Consider the following 12,660-nt stretch of genomic DNA (forward strand, 5'->3'; position numbering starts at 1 on the left):
TCAAGTTTTCTAGAATTTGCCATCATATTCTATATTTACTTTTTAGTTTATCATTTGTTGTCTTCAAGGAATTTAAAATTCTTGAAAACAAAGACTCTATTTTTACCCTGTCCCCCCAGCTGTGGGATCTCCAATGTTTAGATGGAACAGTGCCTGCCACTAAACGAGCTTAAATTAGTGAATAAATGAAGGTGCAAATAAGTGATTGAAGTCTTCTGAATACTTTATTTGGAAAGTCATTCCTAGTAAATTAGAATTTGGGGAACCCAATGACTGTGTGTAACAAAATTCTGTGATTCCGTGATTTTGTAGGTAAGAAAACTGGGACCAAGAGAGTTCAGGTTGGTATTTAATTCCGATTCAGTAGAGCTGCAATTAGGACTTAAGTCTGGTCCTTCACAATGCTCATTATGCCACATGGCTTGATGCCATGATACTAAATGTTCTGTACACAGCTGCTTGACTTCTCTGCCTGGCATGGCTGTGGGGTGCAGGAACACAATCCTAATTAGCCCTGTCTGGCAGGCAACAATGAAAACCTTCTTGAACCAAGTCTTGAACTTGGGAATAATCTAAAAGGGGCAGTCATAGGTACAAAAGAATGAACGATATTTCTTTGCATGGAAAGTAACTTAGTTTCAGAGCCATCTTTTCAATGGCATCCACATTTAACTGTGCTACTGTCAAATAGGGTCCTTTCCTAAAACAAAAAGCAGATTGAGAGACAAAGAGTCCAACAGGGTGTGTCAGGAATTAAAATCACTTGTAGTGGGTCATTTCAAATTGCTGTATAATAATAGGGAATACAGTATATAATCATAGATCCTAGTGATGTTATTATTATCCCAATATTTCAAATGAGGAAATTGAGGATTTAAGAAGTGACCTGGGGTACCTGGGTGGCTCAGTTGGTTGAGCGTCCAACTCTTGGTTTCAGCTCATGTCCTGCTACCAGGGTTGTGAGATCCAGCCCTGCCTCAGGCTCCATGCTCACGGGAGAGTCTGCTTGAAATGATCTCTGTCCCTCTCCCGCTGCTCCTCCTCCTGTTAGTGCTCTCTCTCTCTCTCAAATAAATATGTACAGAGTAGAACTTAAATAAATAAATAAATAAAATATGTATAGAGTAGAACTTAACATCTTAAGGAAAAAAAAAATGAAGTGATCCATCCAACGTCCTATAGTTGATAAGTGAAAGAATTCAGGTTTTCCTGATTCCAGAGCTCTTATTTCAGGAGAAAGTGTACATGTTATTAGCACGCTTTTATATTGTGGTGAATGGAGAATCATCCCTCTAGGAAGATAATTTTGATAACATGCAATATGATTGTTTATTATTATTACTGAAAGTTCACTATGTACTCTAATATAATCTATGGTATTTAACTTCTGGGCCTAAGCAGGGTCTGAAGCATGTTATACAGCTCTTGATGTGTAATGTATGGCATAATGAAAAAAAAAGTGACCTTTGACACCCACCATATATAAATTTGAATTCAGATTCTGCTTTTTATTTTGTTGCTTGTGGCAAGCTACTTAAAGTCCGTGATTCAATGGGAAGGGTTATTCATCTAGTGGACTTATCGATGTTAAAATAAATATATGAAAACAATCTGATTTATTGACCATTTATCTACCTTTGTTAATGATTGGGCATATTTTCTATATTTACATGGCACTGGATTACAGGGCACCCAAATTCCTACTTAAAAGATGAGGGCAATCTCACCCCCAAAATTTGTTCCATTCTGGTGGGTTGTTAATGAAAATTATGTAAATAATTGATTCTTTATAAAATGTACTATTATTATTAATCTGCACACTTACCTCCCTCACTGCATCCAAGATGATAGCCATGATCCTCTAGTATTTCACTTAAGGCACTTCTGCGGACCATCTGTAGGACACCAGAATGTCAAACTTATCCAAGATTATTTTTTGGGAATCAAATAAAATGAGAGTATGGGCTATCCAGTAATCTGTAAGTACAGAAAAAATGTAATAGTTTATTCATGAAGATGGCCACCTGATCAATGAATTAGGACCCTTGAATATATTTCTTTAGTTCTGATAAAATCCCTAGATGAATAAAATATAGTCTCATATCCTCTTCTGCCTGAGGGGAGGCATCTCAAGATGTACAGTAAACAGGTTGAAGATTGTTGGTAGAAACAAATACTGGTAAAGCCTGAAAACTGGTAAATTTTCACCAAACTATATGTAATTACAGTCAGTAATTATCAACTAATCTCTTAGCTTAAAATGTGAACCCAAGTTTCAAAAACTTCCAGAAAAAGGCCATCAGAGTAGAACTTAAGATTTTTAATAAAATCAATCAATCTAAATAGTATTATTTACCGCTTGAAGTGATTTTGGAATGGACAAGGCATAAACATACCAAAAACATTGTTTTAGTGCCTCAGAATTGGGCTAGACGGAAGCGCTCTTCCTCAGGAAGAGAGTCTCCCTGAGACCCCAGAGTGTGAAGGGGTGAAATGGGTCAGGGAGGGGCAACATTTTGCTGACAACTGCATAATGACTTGAAAGAAATGCCTCCTAAGGCAATGAAAGAGGAAAATAAAGAAAAAAAAATAAGGAAGAAAATGAGAAAGAACTAAAGGAAAGAAGAAATAATATTTTAAGGGGAATGAGAGCAGGGCATGATGGGATAGTAGCTCAGAGAATATTCTGCCTGAGGTGAGTCCATTCTCAGGAGGACTTGTGTGCTGGCTCAAGCTGGAGGAAGACCAATGTTCAGGGGCCTAGAGGTAGGAGAGAAGCTTAACGAAGTTTGGCTAACAAACATTTTGTTCTGATTGATCAGTGGGATGAGTAGTTCAGATTATAATTTAGTGGGGCAAAAAGGGAATTTTGAAGGTCTGTGTCTGGTTTTGTCATAGTTAAACAAGGGGATTTTTGTGAGTCTTTTCTAGTCTAATGTTGAAGGATTTCTTTTCTTTTTTTTTTTTTTTTCAGTAAGCTCTTTTGCTTTCTGGAGCATAATGGGTGAGGATCTTTAACATTGGCTATTTCCAGAGCACAGGGTTTGAATAAAATTCCACATTATCAGTTCCCAGCTATCTAATGTTTGGCATGTTATTGAAAAACTTAAAAACCAGAAAAAATAATTAGTCAGTGAAGATCCACATGTATGCATCTATTTCCCAACCTTTTGTCTAAGGCCAAGATCTTTTTCGGGGGAAGGGGAGCAGTGTCTGCAAAATGAAATTTCCTGTCTATTTCCTGGCATAAACTACACAAAAGTTCGTTGTCTAAGATAGTCAACTTCAGGTTCTTTAAATAAGATAAAAAATCTTGATAAGCAATCTAAATAAGAGTCTTTCCAGATTTTTGTGTTGTCTACTTTCTAGTCCGTATTGTATTATTTATACTTTATGCAAAGTCAATCTGTTTTTGTTGTCATTGTTTTAGCGACTTGTCTTTATAGTCTTTCTGATATGTCCAACACAGAAATGAAGACTTTCACTAATTGCACTTATAAAAACATCAATGAGCATTGAATTTTAGGAAGGTTCCATATAGACAAGGTACTAAAATTGTATCATTCAAAGAAGTGTTAGGTAAAGGATAACCTACAATTGTTTGAGGTCTGAACTTTGCCCTCAGCTTCTGGGAGGTAATTTCTAAGCCCTTGAAATTTCCTGCCTGATAGGAGTGTATTTGTTTACTTGGGGATGTTGGGTCACGTAGATAGTCTATGCTAATAATGACTTACTGTGTGGTCTTGGGCCATGTGGTAACAGCTCAGCCTCTGGAATGATAGAAATTAAGATAAGCCATGTGGGTGGTCAATCATGTCTTGTGACCAAGCTCAAATAAAAACTCTGGAAACTATGGCTTGGTGATCTTTCTGGTTGGCATTACTTCATATTGCCACCCAATATTGCTAACAGTCCAGTTCACTTGACTCCCCTGGGAGAGGTCGGATAGAAGCTTATGTCTGGAATTTCCTGGACTCATCCTATGGGATTCCTTTCTAGCCTTTGAATCTTTCTGCTTTGAATCTCTATTCTTTTGCTATAGTAAACAGCAACCATGAGGATAAGTGCTTTTTCTGGAATTCTAATTCTTTTTAACAAATTATTGAACCTGAGGGCATTCTTGAGGAATCCCAGACTCTGTATTTTTTAATAAATTCAATGTAGAAATTACCACACCCATTTACTACACTTAAACATGAATGAGTCTCTAACTGGTTGTTTTAGAAAGGCTTCATGTTGGCAAGTTGCTAAAATCAGATCATTCAAACAATTATCAAGTAAGCTGGTAACATATAATTGTTTGGAAAATATGATTACAGTAAAAGAATAGACAGCTAGTTTAATTCAATGAGTTGAGTAAAATAGATGCCAGTAAAAGAGAACTTCTACTATATATTAAGAAAATGATGAGAAAGCTATTGTACCTGATTTTACTCACTTAGAGACTTAATTAAATTTTTATGAGACTGACGCGCTACCTACTGCGCTAACGAGGCACCTTAATTAAATTTTTAGTGAGTCATTTTGTGTGATATAATGTTATCTGAAAGGGATTTTTACTGGGAAATTTTTGAAGCTATCAAAAGGATTTTCTGAGAATGATGGACTCTGCAAACCATAATGTGAAATATTTACAATTTACCTAACATACTTATGGCCAATAAACTCAAAATGGTGTATTGTGAGATATGATATAAATTCTCATTTCTAGCTCAATAAAGAATTGGTGCTAATTATTAGAAAGTGCTTCTAAGAGAATAGTATTGAACTGAACTAGCTTCTACTTTGATGAGATCCTAGAGATACTTCTGTAGCCCCTAATTCTCTCATTTTACCCAATTCATGTTTTGTTTTAAGTACCTGACCTTGCGATTTTCAATTCTCCCCCTTGAATTTATTCAAAGAATAAGTGGAGAGGTGTTCATCAATTTGGCTTATATATATTTTTGCCTGCCTTTGTAATGAACTGAGTGCTGGCTACCTGTTTTGTTGGTGAAGATTGGGAGTGAAAACGTCATAGTGCAGCTCACATCTACACTATGGTCTGGACTCTGTTCCCCTACACTCCCTCCACAAACAGCATTTGCTCTGTAAGACGAGTGTGTTCCATGTCATCAATGTGGGCTAGTAAAATCCATTTTCGACTAAAAAGTCACTTTATGTTTGAAATCAAGGATAAAACAAAATGTCCTTAATGTATCACAGGGTAAATGTCTACCACACATTGAAACAGTGACTTTAAGAGTCATATTTTTCAATCACTTTATGCTCTATTTTGCTTCATTTTAGAAGTTTTGGAGAAGAGTGGTAATTTAGCCTAGCTCAATACAGATGTAATCCTTTGCTCCTTCTATAAGATCAAAAGGCTTTTCTGAAATGGAATTGAGTTGGGGTGCTTGGGTGGCTCAGTCTCTTAAGCGTTTGCCTTTGGCTCAGGTCATGATCCCAGCATCCTGGGATCAAACACCGGATTGGGTTCCCTGCTCAGCAGGGCAACTGCTTCTCCCTCTCTTCTACTCTTCCCCCTCTTCTTGTGCACTCTTACTGTCTCTCAAATGAGTAAATAAAATCTTTTTAAAAAATGGGATAAAGCTAATCCAATAATGCAAATTCAGAAGACAGTTATTGTAGGGTGATAAATCAATGCTTTTTATTCCTCTGACAAAAAAAGAAAACTTGACTCTTCTTCATCCTCTTCCCCTTTCCATTTCTTCTTCTAATGAAAAATCAGTTCTGCCACTAAAGGTAGAACCGAACAATGTAGTCCTTCCCACGTGGTGGTGAGGGTGACTCGGTGGCTCAGACCAGCACACGTTGTTGGAGCCTGAACAATGTAAGTAGACTGCTCATGGTGGAGAATCTGAGCCAAGAAGAGTTAAGAGAGTGACCACATGAAAAGGGTTGTCATAAGGAAATTAAGGGTAAGCTAGAGCCTATGGTGATAAAGTATGGTGGTGAGGAGATCACCTGTCTCAAGAATGAGGCAGTGGTAGTGATGAAGGATGGGTTATCTACTGGGACTTGATGAATTAAGTGCCCATATCAAGGATAAGAAGAGACAGGTTTATCCCCGGGGCTCCCAAAATAGAAGATAAGAAAATTAGAATGAATCCTGGAGTGTTGGATTGGAATTAGAGACGTTTGTGTGAATTTACAGTTTTGAATAGAGTCAGTGCTGCTAGAATATGACATCTCGTTCCTAAGAGCTATCAAGTCATACAAAATCAGACAATAAAAAGGACAGGGATTATGAAAGAAATGAGGTTGGAGCAAATACTTCATCAATGACACATTAAAAACAAAGTTTGGAACATAGTTAAAATGATAGCACAGTTAACATGTGATATGGGTAAGAAATACATAAATACTATGGCACTTTACATTGAAAAGGACCAAAAGGAGGAGGAGTCAAGATGACGGAGAAGTAGCAGGCTGAGATGACATCAGGTAGCAGGTCAGCTAGATAGCTTATCAAACCATTCCAAACACCTACAAATCCAACACTAGATTGAAGAGAAGAGCAACAATTCTAGAAACAGAAAATGGACCACTTTCTGAAAGTTAGGACCAGCAGAGAAGTGAATCCAAAGCAACGTGAAGATAGACCACAGTAGGAGGGGCCGGCTCCCTGCAAGTGGCGGAACAATGGAGGACAAAATCAGGACTTTTAAAAGTCTGATCCACTGAGGGACATCGCTCCAGAGGCTAAAATAGGCTGAAGCCTATGTGTGGTCAGTGTGACCCCAGGTCTCTTGGGGTCACAGAAGTATTGGGGGTGTCTGAGTGTCACAGAGCTTGTAGGTATTAGAGTGGAGAAGCTGGCTACAGAGAGAACCAAGGAGTGAGCTCTCAACTCAGGGTTACCTTGAACCGGTCACAGGCTGGGTGAGCTTGGATCACAGCCAGAGGCGAAAGAGATGGGAGTGATTGAGCGCTTTTCTCTGAGGGTGCACTGAGGAGTGGGGCCCCGAACTCTCGACTCTTCTGGGCCGGAGATTGGGAGGCCTCCATTTTCATTCCTGTCCTTGGGAACTCTATGGAAAGTGTTCAGGGAACAAAAACTCTCAAAAGTGAACCCGAGAGGATTACTTAGACTGGCCCCTGGTAAGGGCAGTGCAATTGCATCTGGGGCAAAGACACTTGAGAATCACTACAACAGGTCCCTCCCCCAAAAGGTAAACAAGAAATCCAGCCAAGGCCAAGTTCACTTACCAAGGAAAGCAGCAGAATTCCAGAGGAGGAGAAAGAAAAGCATGGAATTCATGGCTTTCTCTCCATGGTTCTTTAGTCTTGCAGTGTTAATTTTTTTTTAATTTTATTTTTTTTTCTTCTGCTAATTTTTTTTAACTTTTACCCTTTCCTCTTTTAACGTTTTTTAACTAGTTTATCTTAACAATACCTTTCCTAAAAAGAAAATAATAATAATAATCTTTTTTGTACCTTCATTATTATAGTCTTATTTTATCCTTCATTGTATCTATCTTTATTCTTTGTATACACATAGGATTTTTTCTTCTAAAAAATTTGGGATACAACTTCTAATTGATCAAAATATACTCTAAATCTAGCTCCAGGCTTGCTCTAGTCTCCAGCCCAAGCAAATTCTCTCCACATTCTTTTTCTTTATTCTCCCAACCAACTTACTTTATCAACTCCTTTCTTAGAAAATTTAAAAAAAATTTTTTTTCATCTTCATAGGCATATTCCATCCCTTCATTGTGTTTATCCTTATGTATGCTTTTCATTCTTTAAAATATTGGGAGGTAGTTTCTTATGAGAGACCAAAATACTCCCCAAATTAAGTGGGTGACCCTGTTTTAGTCACCAGTCTTATATATATATGTATGTATGTATATATACATACATATATATATTAATTTTTATATTTTTTTTATTTGTTTTCTTTTTAAAATTTTTTTTTCTGAACTTCTTTTTATTCTCTTTCTCCCCCCCCCCACAATTTGGGGTCTTTTCTGATTTGGTTAAAGTACATTTTCCTGGGGTCTTTGCCACCCTTTCAGCATTTTATTTGCTCCTTCATGTATTATTATCTGGAAAAAATGACAAGGCAGAAAAACTCACCACAAAAAAAAAAAAGAAAAAGAGGTAGCACCAAAGGCTAGGGACCTAATCGATATGGACATTTGTCATATGTTATATCTAGAGTTCAGAATGAAGATTCCCAAGGTTCTAGCCAGACTTGAAAAAGGCATGGAAGATATTAGAGAAACCCTCTCTAGAGAGATGAAAGCCCTCTCTGGAGACATTAAAGAACTAAAATCTAACCAAATTGAAATTTAAAAAACAAAAAGCTATTAATGAGGTGCAATAAAAAATGGAGGCTCTTACTGCTAGGATTAATGGGGCAGAAGAAAGAATTGGTGATATAGAAGACCAAATGACAGAGAGTAAAGAAGCTGAGCAAAAGAGAGACAAACCACTACTGGACCATGAGGGGAGAATTTGAGAGATAAGTGATACCATAAGATGAAACAACATTAGAATAATTGGGATTCCAGAAGAAGAAGAAAGAAAGGGGGAGCAGAAGGTATATTGGAGAGAATTATTGTAGAGAATTTCCCTAATATGGCAAAGGGAACAAGCATCAAAATCCAGGAGGTGCAGAGAAACCCCCTCTAAATCAATAAGAATAGGTCCCCACCCCATCACCTAATAGTAAAATTTACAAGTCTTAGCGAAAAGAGAAAATCATGAAAGCAGCCCAGGACAAGAAGTCTGTAACATATAATGGTAAAAATATTAGATTGGAAGACTTATCCACAGAGACCTGGCAGGCTAGAAAGAACTGGCATGATATATTCAGAGCACTAAATGAGAAAAACATGCAGCCAAGAATACTATATCCAGCTAGGCTATCATTGGAAATAGAAGATAAAACGCTTCCAGGACAAACACAAACTATAAGAATTAGCAAACACCAAACCAGCTCTACATGAAATATTGAAAGGGGTCCTCTAAAAATAGTGGACCAGAAAGGAACAGAGACAATATGCAGTAACATCACCTTACAGGTAATACAGTAGCACTGAATTCATACCTCTCAATAGTTACCTTGAATGTAAATGGGCTAAATACCCCAATCAAAAGACACAGGGTAACAGAATTGATAAAAAAACAAAAACAAAAACAAAATCAATATGCTGTCTACAAGAAACTCATTTTAGGTTCAAAGACACCTCCATATTTAAAGTGAGGGGGTGGAAACAATTTACCATACTAATGGACATCAAAAGAAAGCTGAGGTGACAATCCTTATATCAGATCAATTAGATTTAAAGCCAAAGCCTATATAAAGAGATGAAGAAGGACACTGTATCATAATCAAAGGGTCTGTCCAACAAGAAGATCTAACAATTTTAAATATCTATGCCCCTAACATGGGAGCAGCCAACTATATAAACCAATTAATAACAAAATCAAAGAAACACATCAACAATGATACAATAATAGTAGGGGACTTTAACACTCCCCTCACTGAAATGGACAGATCATCCAAGCAAAAGATCAGCAAGGAAATAAAGGCCTTAACTGACACACTGGACCAGATGGACATCACAGATATATTCAGAACATTCCATCCCAAAGCAACAGATTACACATTCTTCTCTAGTGCACATGGAGCATTCTCCAGAATAGATCACATCCTGGGTCATAAATCAGATCTCAACTGGTATCAAAAGATAGGGATCATTCCCTGCATATTTTCAGAGCACAATGCTCTGAAGCTAGAACTCAATCACAAGAGGAAATTTGGAAAGAACCCAAATACATGGAGACTAAACAGCATCCTTCTAAAGAATGAATGGGCCAACCAGGAAATTAAAGAAGAATTGAAAAAATTCATGGAAACAAATTATAATGAAAACACAATGGTTCAAAATCTATGGGACACAACAAAGGCAGTCCTGAGAGGAAATTAAATGATGATACAAGCCTTTCTCAAGAAACAAGAAGTCTTAAATACACAACCTAACCTACACCTAAAGGAGCTGGAGAAAGAACAATAAAGAAAGCCTAAACCCAGCAGGAGAAGAGAAATCATAAATGTCAGAGCAGAGATCAATGAAATAGAAACCAAAAAAAAAAAAAAAAAACCCAAAAAGCAATACAACAAATCAATGAAACTAGGAGCTGGTTCTTTGAAAGTATTAATAAGATTGAAAAACCCGTGGCCATACTTATCAAAAAGAAAAGAGAAAGGACCCAAATAAATAAAATCATGAATGAAAGAGGAGAGATCACAACCAACACCAAAGAAATACAAACAATTATAAGAACTTACTATGAGCAACTCTACATCAACAAATTTGAAAATCTGGAAGAAATGGATGAATTCCTAGAGGCATATAAACTACCCCAACTGAACCAGGAAGAAATAGAAAACCTGAACAGACCCATAACCAGTAAGGAGATTGAAACAATCATCAAAAATCTCCCAACAAATAAGAGCCCATGGCCAGACGGCTTCCCAGGGGAATTTACCAAACATTTAAAGAAGAATTAATTCCTATTCTCCTGAAGCTGTTCCAAAAAATAGAAATGGAAGGAAAACTTCCAAACTCATTTAATGAAGTGAGGATTACCTTGATTCCAAAACCAGATAAAGACCCCAACAAAAAAGGGAATAACAGACCAATATCCTTAATGGACACAGATGTGAAAATTCTCATCAAACTACCTGCTAATAGGATCCAACAGTACATTGAAAGGGTTATTCACCATGGCCAAGTGGGATTTATTCCAGGGCTCCAAGGTTGGTTCAACATCTGCAAATCAATTAATGTGATACAATACATTAATAAAAGAAAGAACAAGAACCACAGATACTCTCAATAGCTGTCGAAAAAGCATTTGGCAGCATCCTTTCCTGATCAAAACTCTTCAATGTGTAGGGATAGAGGGCGCATTCCTCAATATTATCAAAGCCATCTATAAAAAACTCACTGCAAATATCATTCTCAATGCAGAAAAACAGAGCTTTTCCACTAAGGTCAGGAACATGGCAGGGATGTCCATTATCACCACTGCTATTCAACGTAGTACTAGAAGTCCTAGCCTCAGCAATCAGACAACAAAAAGAAATTAAAGGCATCCAAATCAGCAAAGAAGAAGTCAAACTATCACTTTTTGCAGATGATGTGATACTATATGTGGAAAACCCAAAAGACTCCACTCCAAAACTGCTAGAACTTGTATAGGAATTCAGTAAAGTATCAGGATATAAAATCAATGCACAGAAATCAGTTGCATACAACAACAACAAGACAGAAAAAAGAGAAATTAAGGGGTCAATCCCATTTACAACTGCACCCAAAACCATAAGATCCCTAGGAATAAACCTAACCAAAGAGGCAAAGAATCTATACTCAGAAAACTATAAAGTACTCATGAAAGAAATTGAGGAAGACACAAAGAAATAGAAAAACGTTCCATGCTCATGGATTGGAAGAAGAAATATTGTGAAAATGTCTATGCTACCTAAAGCAATCTACACATTTAATGCAATCCCTATCAAAATCCCATCAATTTTTTTTCAAAAAAATGGAACAAATAATCCTAAAATTTATATGGAGCCAGAAAACACCTCTAATAGCCAAAGGAATATTGAAAAAGAAAACCAAAGTTGTTGGCATCACAATTCCAGACTTCAAGCTCTATTACAAAGCTGTCATCATCAAGACAGTATGGTACTGGCACAAAAACAGACACATAGATCAGTGGAACAGAATACAGATCCCAGAAATAGACCCTCAACTCCATGGTCAATTAATCTTTGACAAAGCAGGAAAGAATGTCCAATGGAAAAAAGACAGCCTTTTCAACAAGTGGTATTGGGAAAATTGGACAGCCACATGCAGAAAAATGAAATTGGACCATTTCCTTACACCACACACAAAAATAGACTCAAAATGGGTAAAGGACCTCAATGTGAGAAAGGAATCCATCGAAATCCTTGAGGAGAACACATGCAGCATTCTCTTTGACCTCAGCTACAGTAACTTCTTCCTAGGAACATCACCAAAGGCAAGGGAAGCAAAGGGCAAAAATGAACTATTGGAACTTCATCAAGTTCAAAAGCTTTTGCACAGCAAAGGAAACAGTTAACAAAATCAAAAGACAACTGACAGAATGGGAGAAGATATTTTCAAATGACATATCAGATAAAGGGCTAGTATCCAAAATCTGTAAGGAGCTTAGCAAACTCAACACCCAAAGAACAAATAATCCAATCAAGAAATGGGCAGAGGACATGAACAGACATTTCTGTAAAGACATCCAGATGGCCAACAGACACATGAAAAAAATGCTCCACATCAATTGGCATCAGGGAAATACAAATCAAAACCACAATGAGAAACCACCGCACACCAGTCAGAATGGCTAAAATTAACAAGTCAGGAAATGACATGCTGGTGAGGATGCGGAGAAAGGAGAACCCTCCTACACTGTTGGTGGGAATGCAAGCTGGTGCAACCACTCTGGAAAACAGCATGGAGGTTCCTCCAAATGTTGAAAGTAGAGCTACCCTATGATCCAGCAATTGCACTACTGGGTATTTACCCGAAAGATACAAATGTAGTGATCCGAAGGGGCACATGCACCCGAATGTTTATAGCAGCAATGTCTACAATAGCCAAA

Source organism: Neovison vison, chromosome 1, assembly GCF_020171115.1.
Source record: "Neovison vison isolate M4711 chromosome 1, ASM_NN_V1, whole genome shotgun sequence".
Classification (NCBI taxonomy): Eukaryota; Metazoa; Chordata; class Mammalia; order Carnivora; family Mustelidae; genus Neogale; species Neogale vison.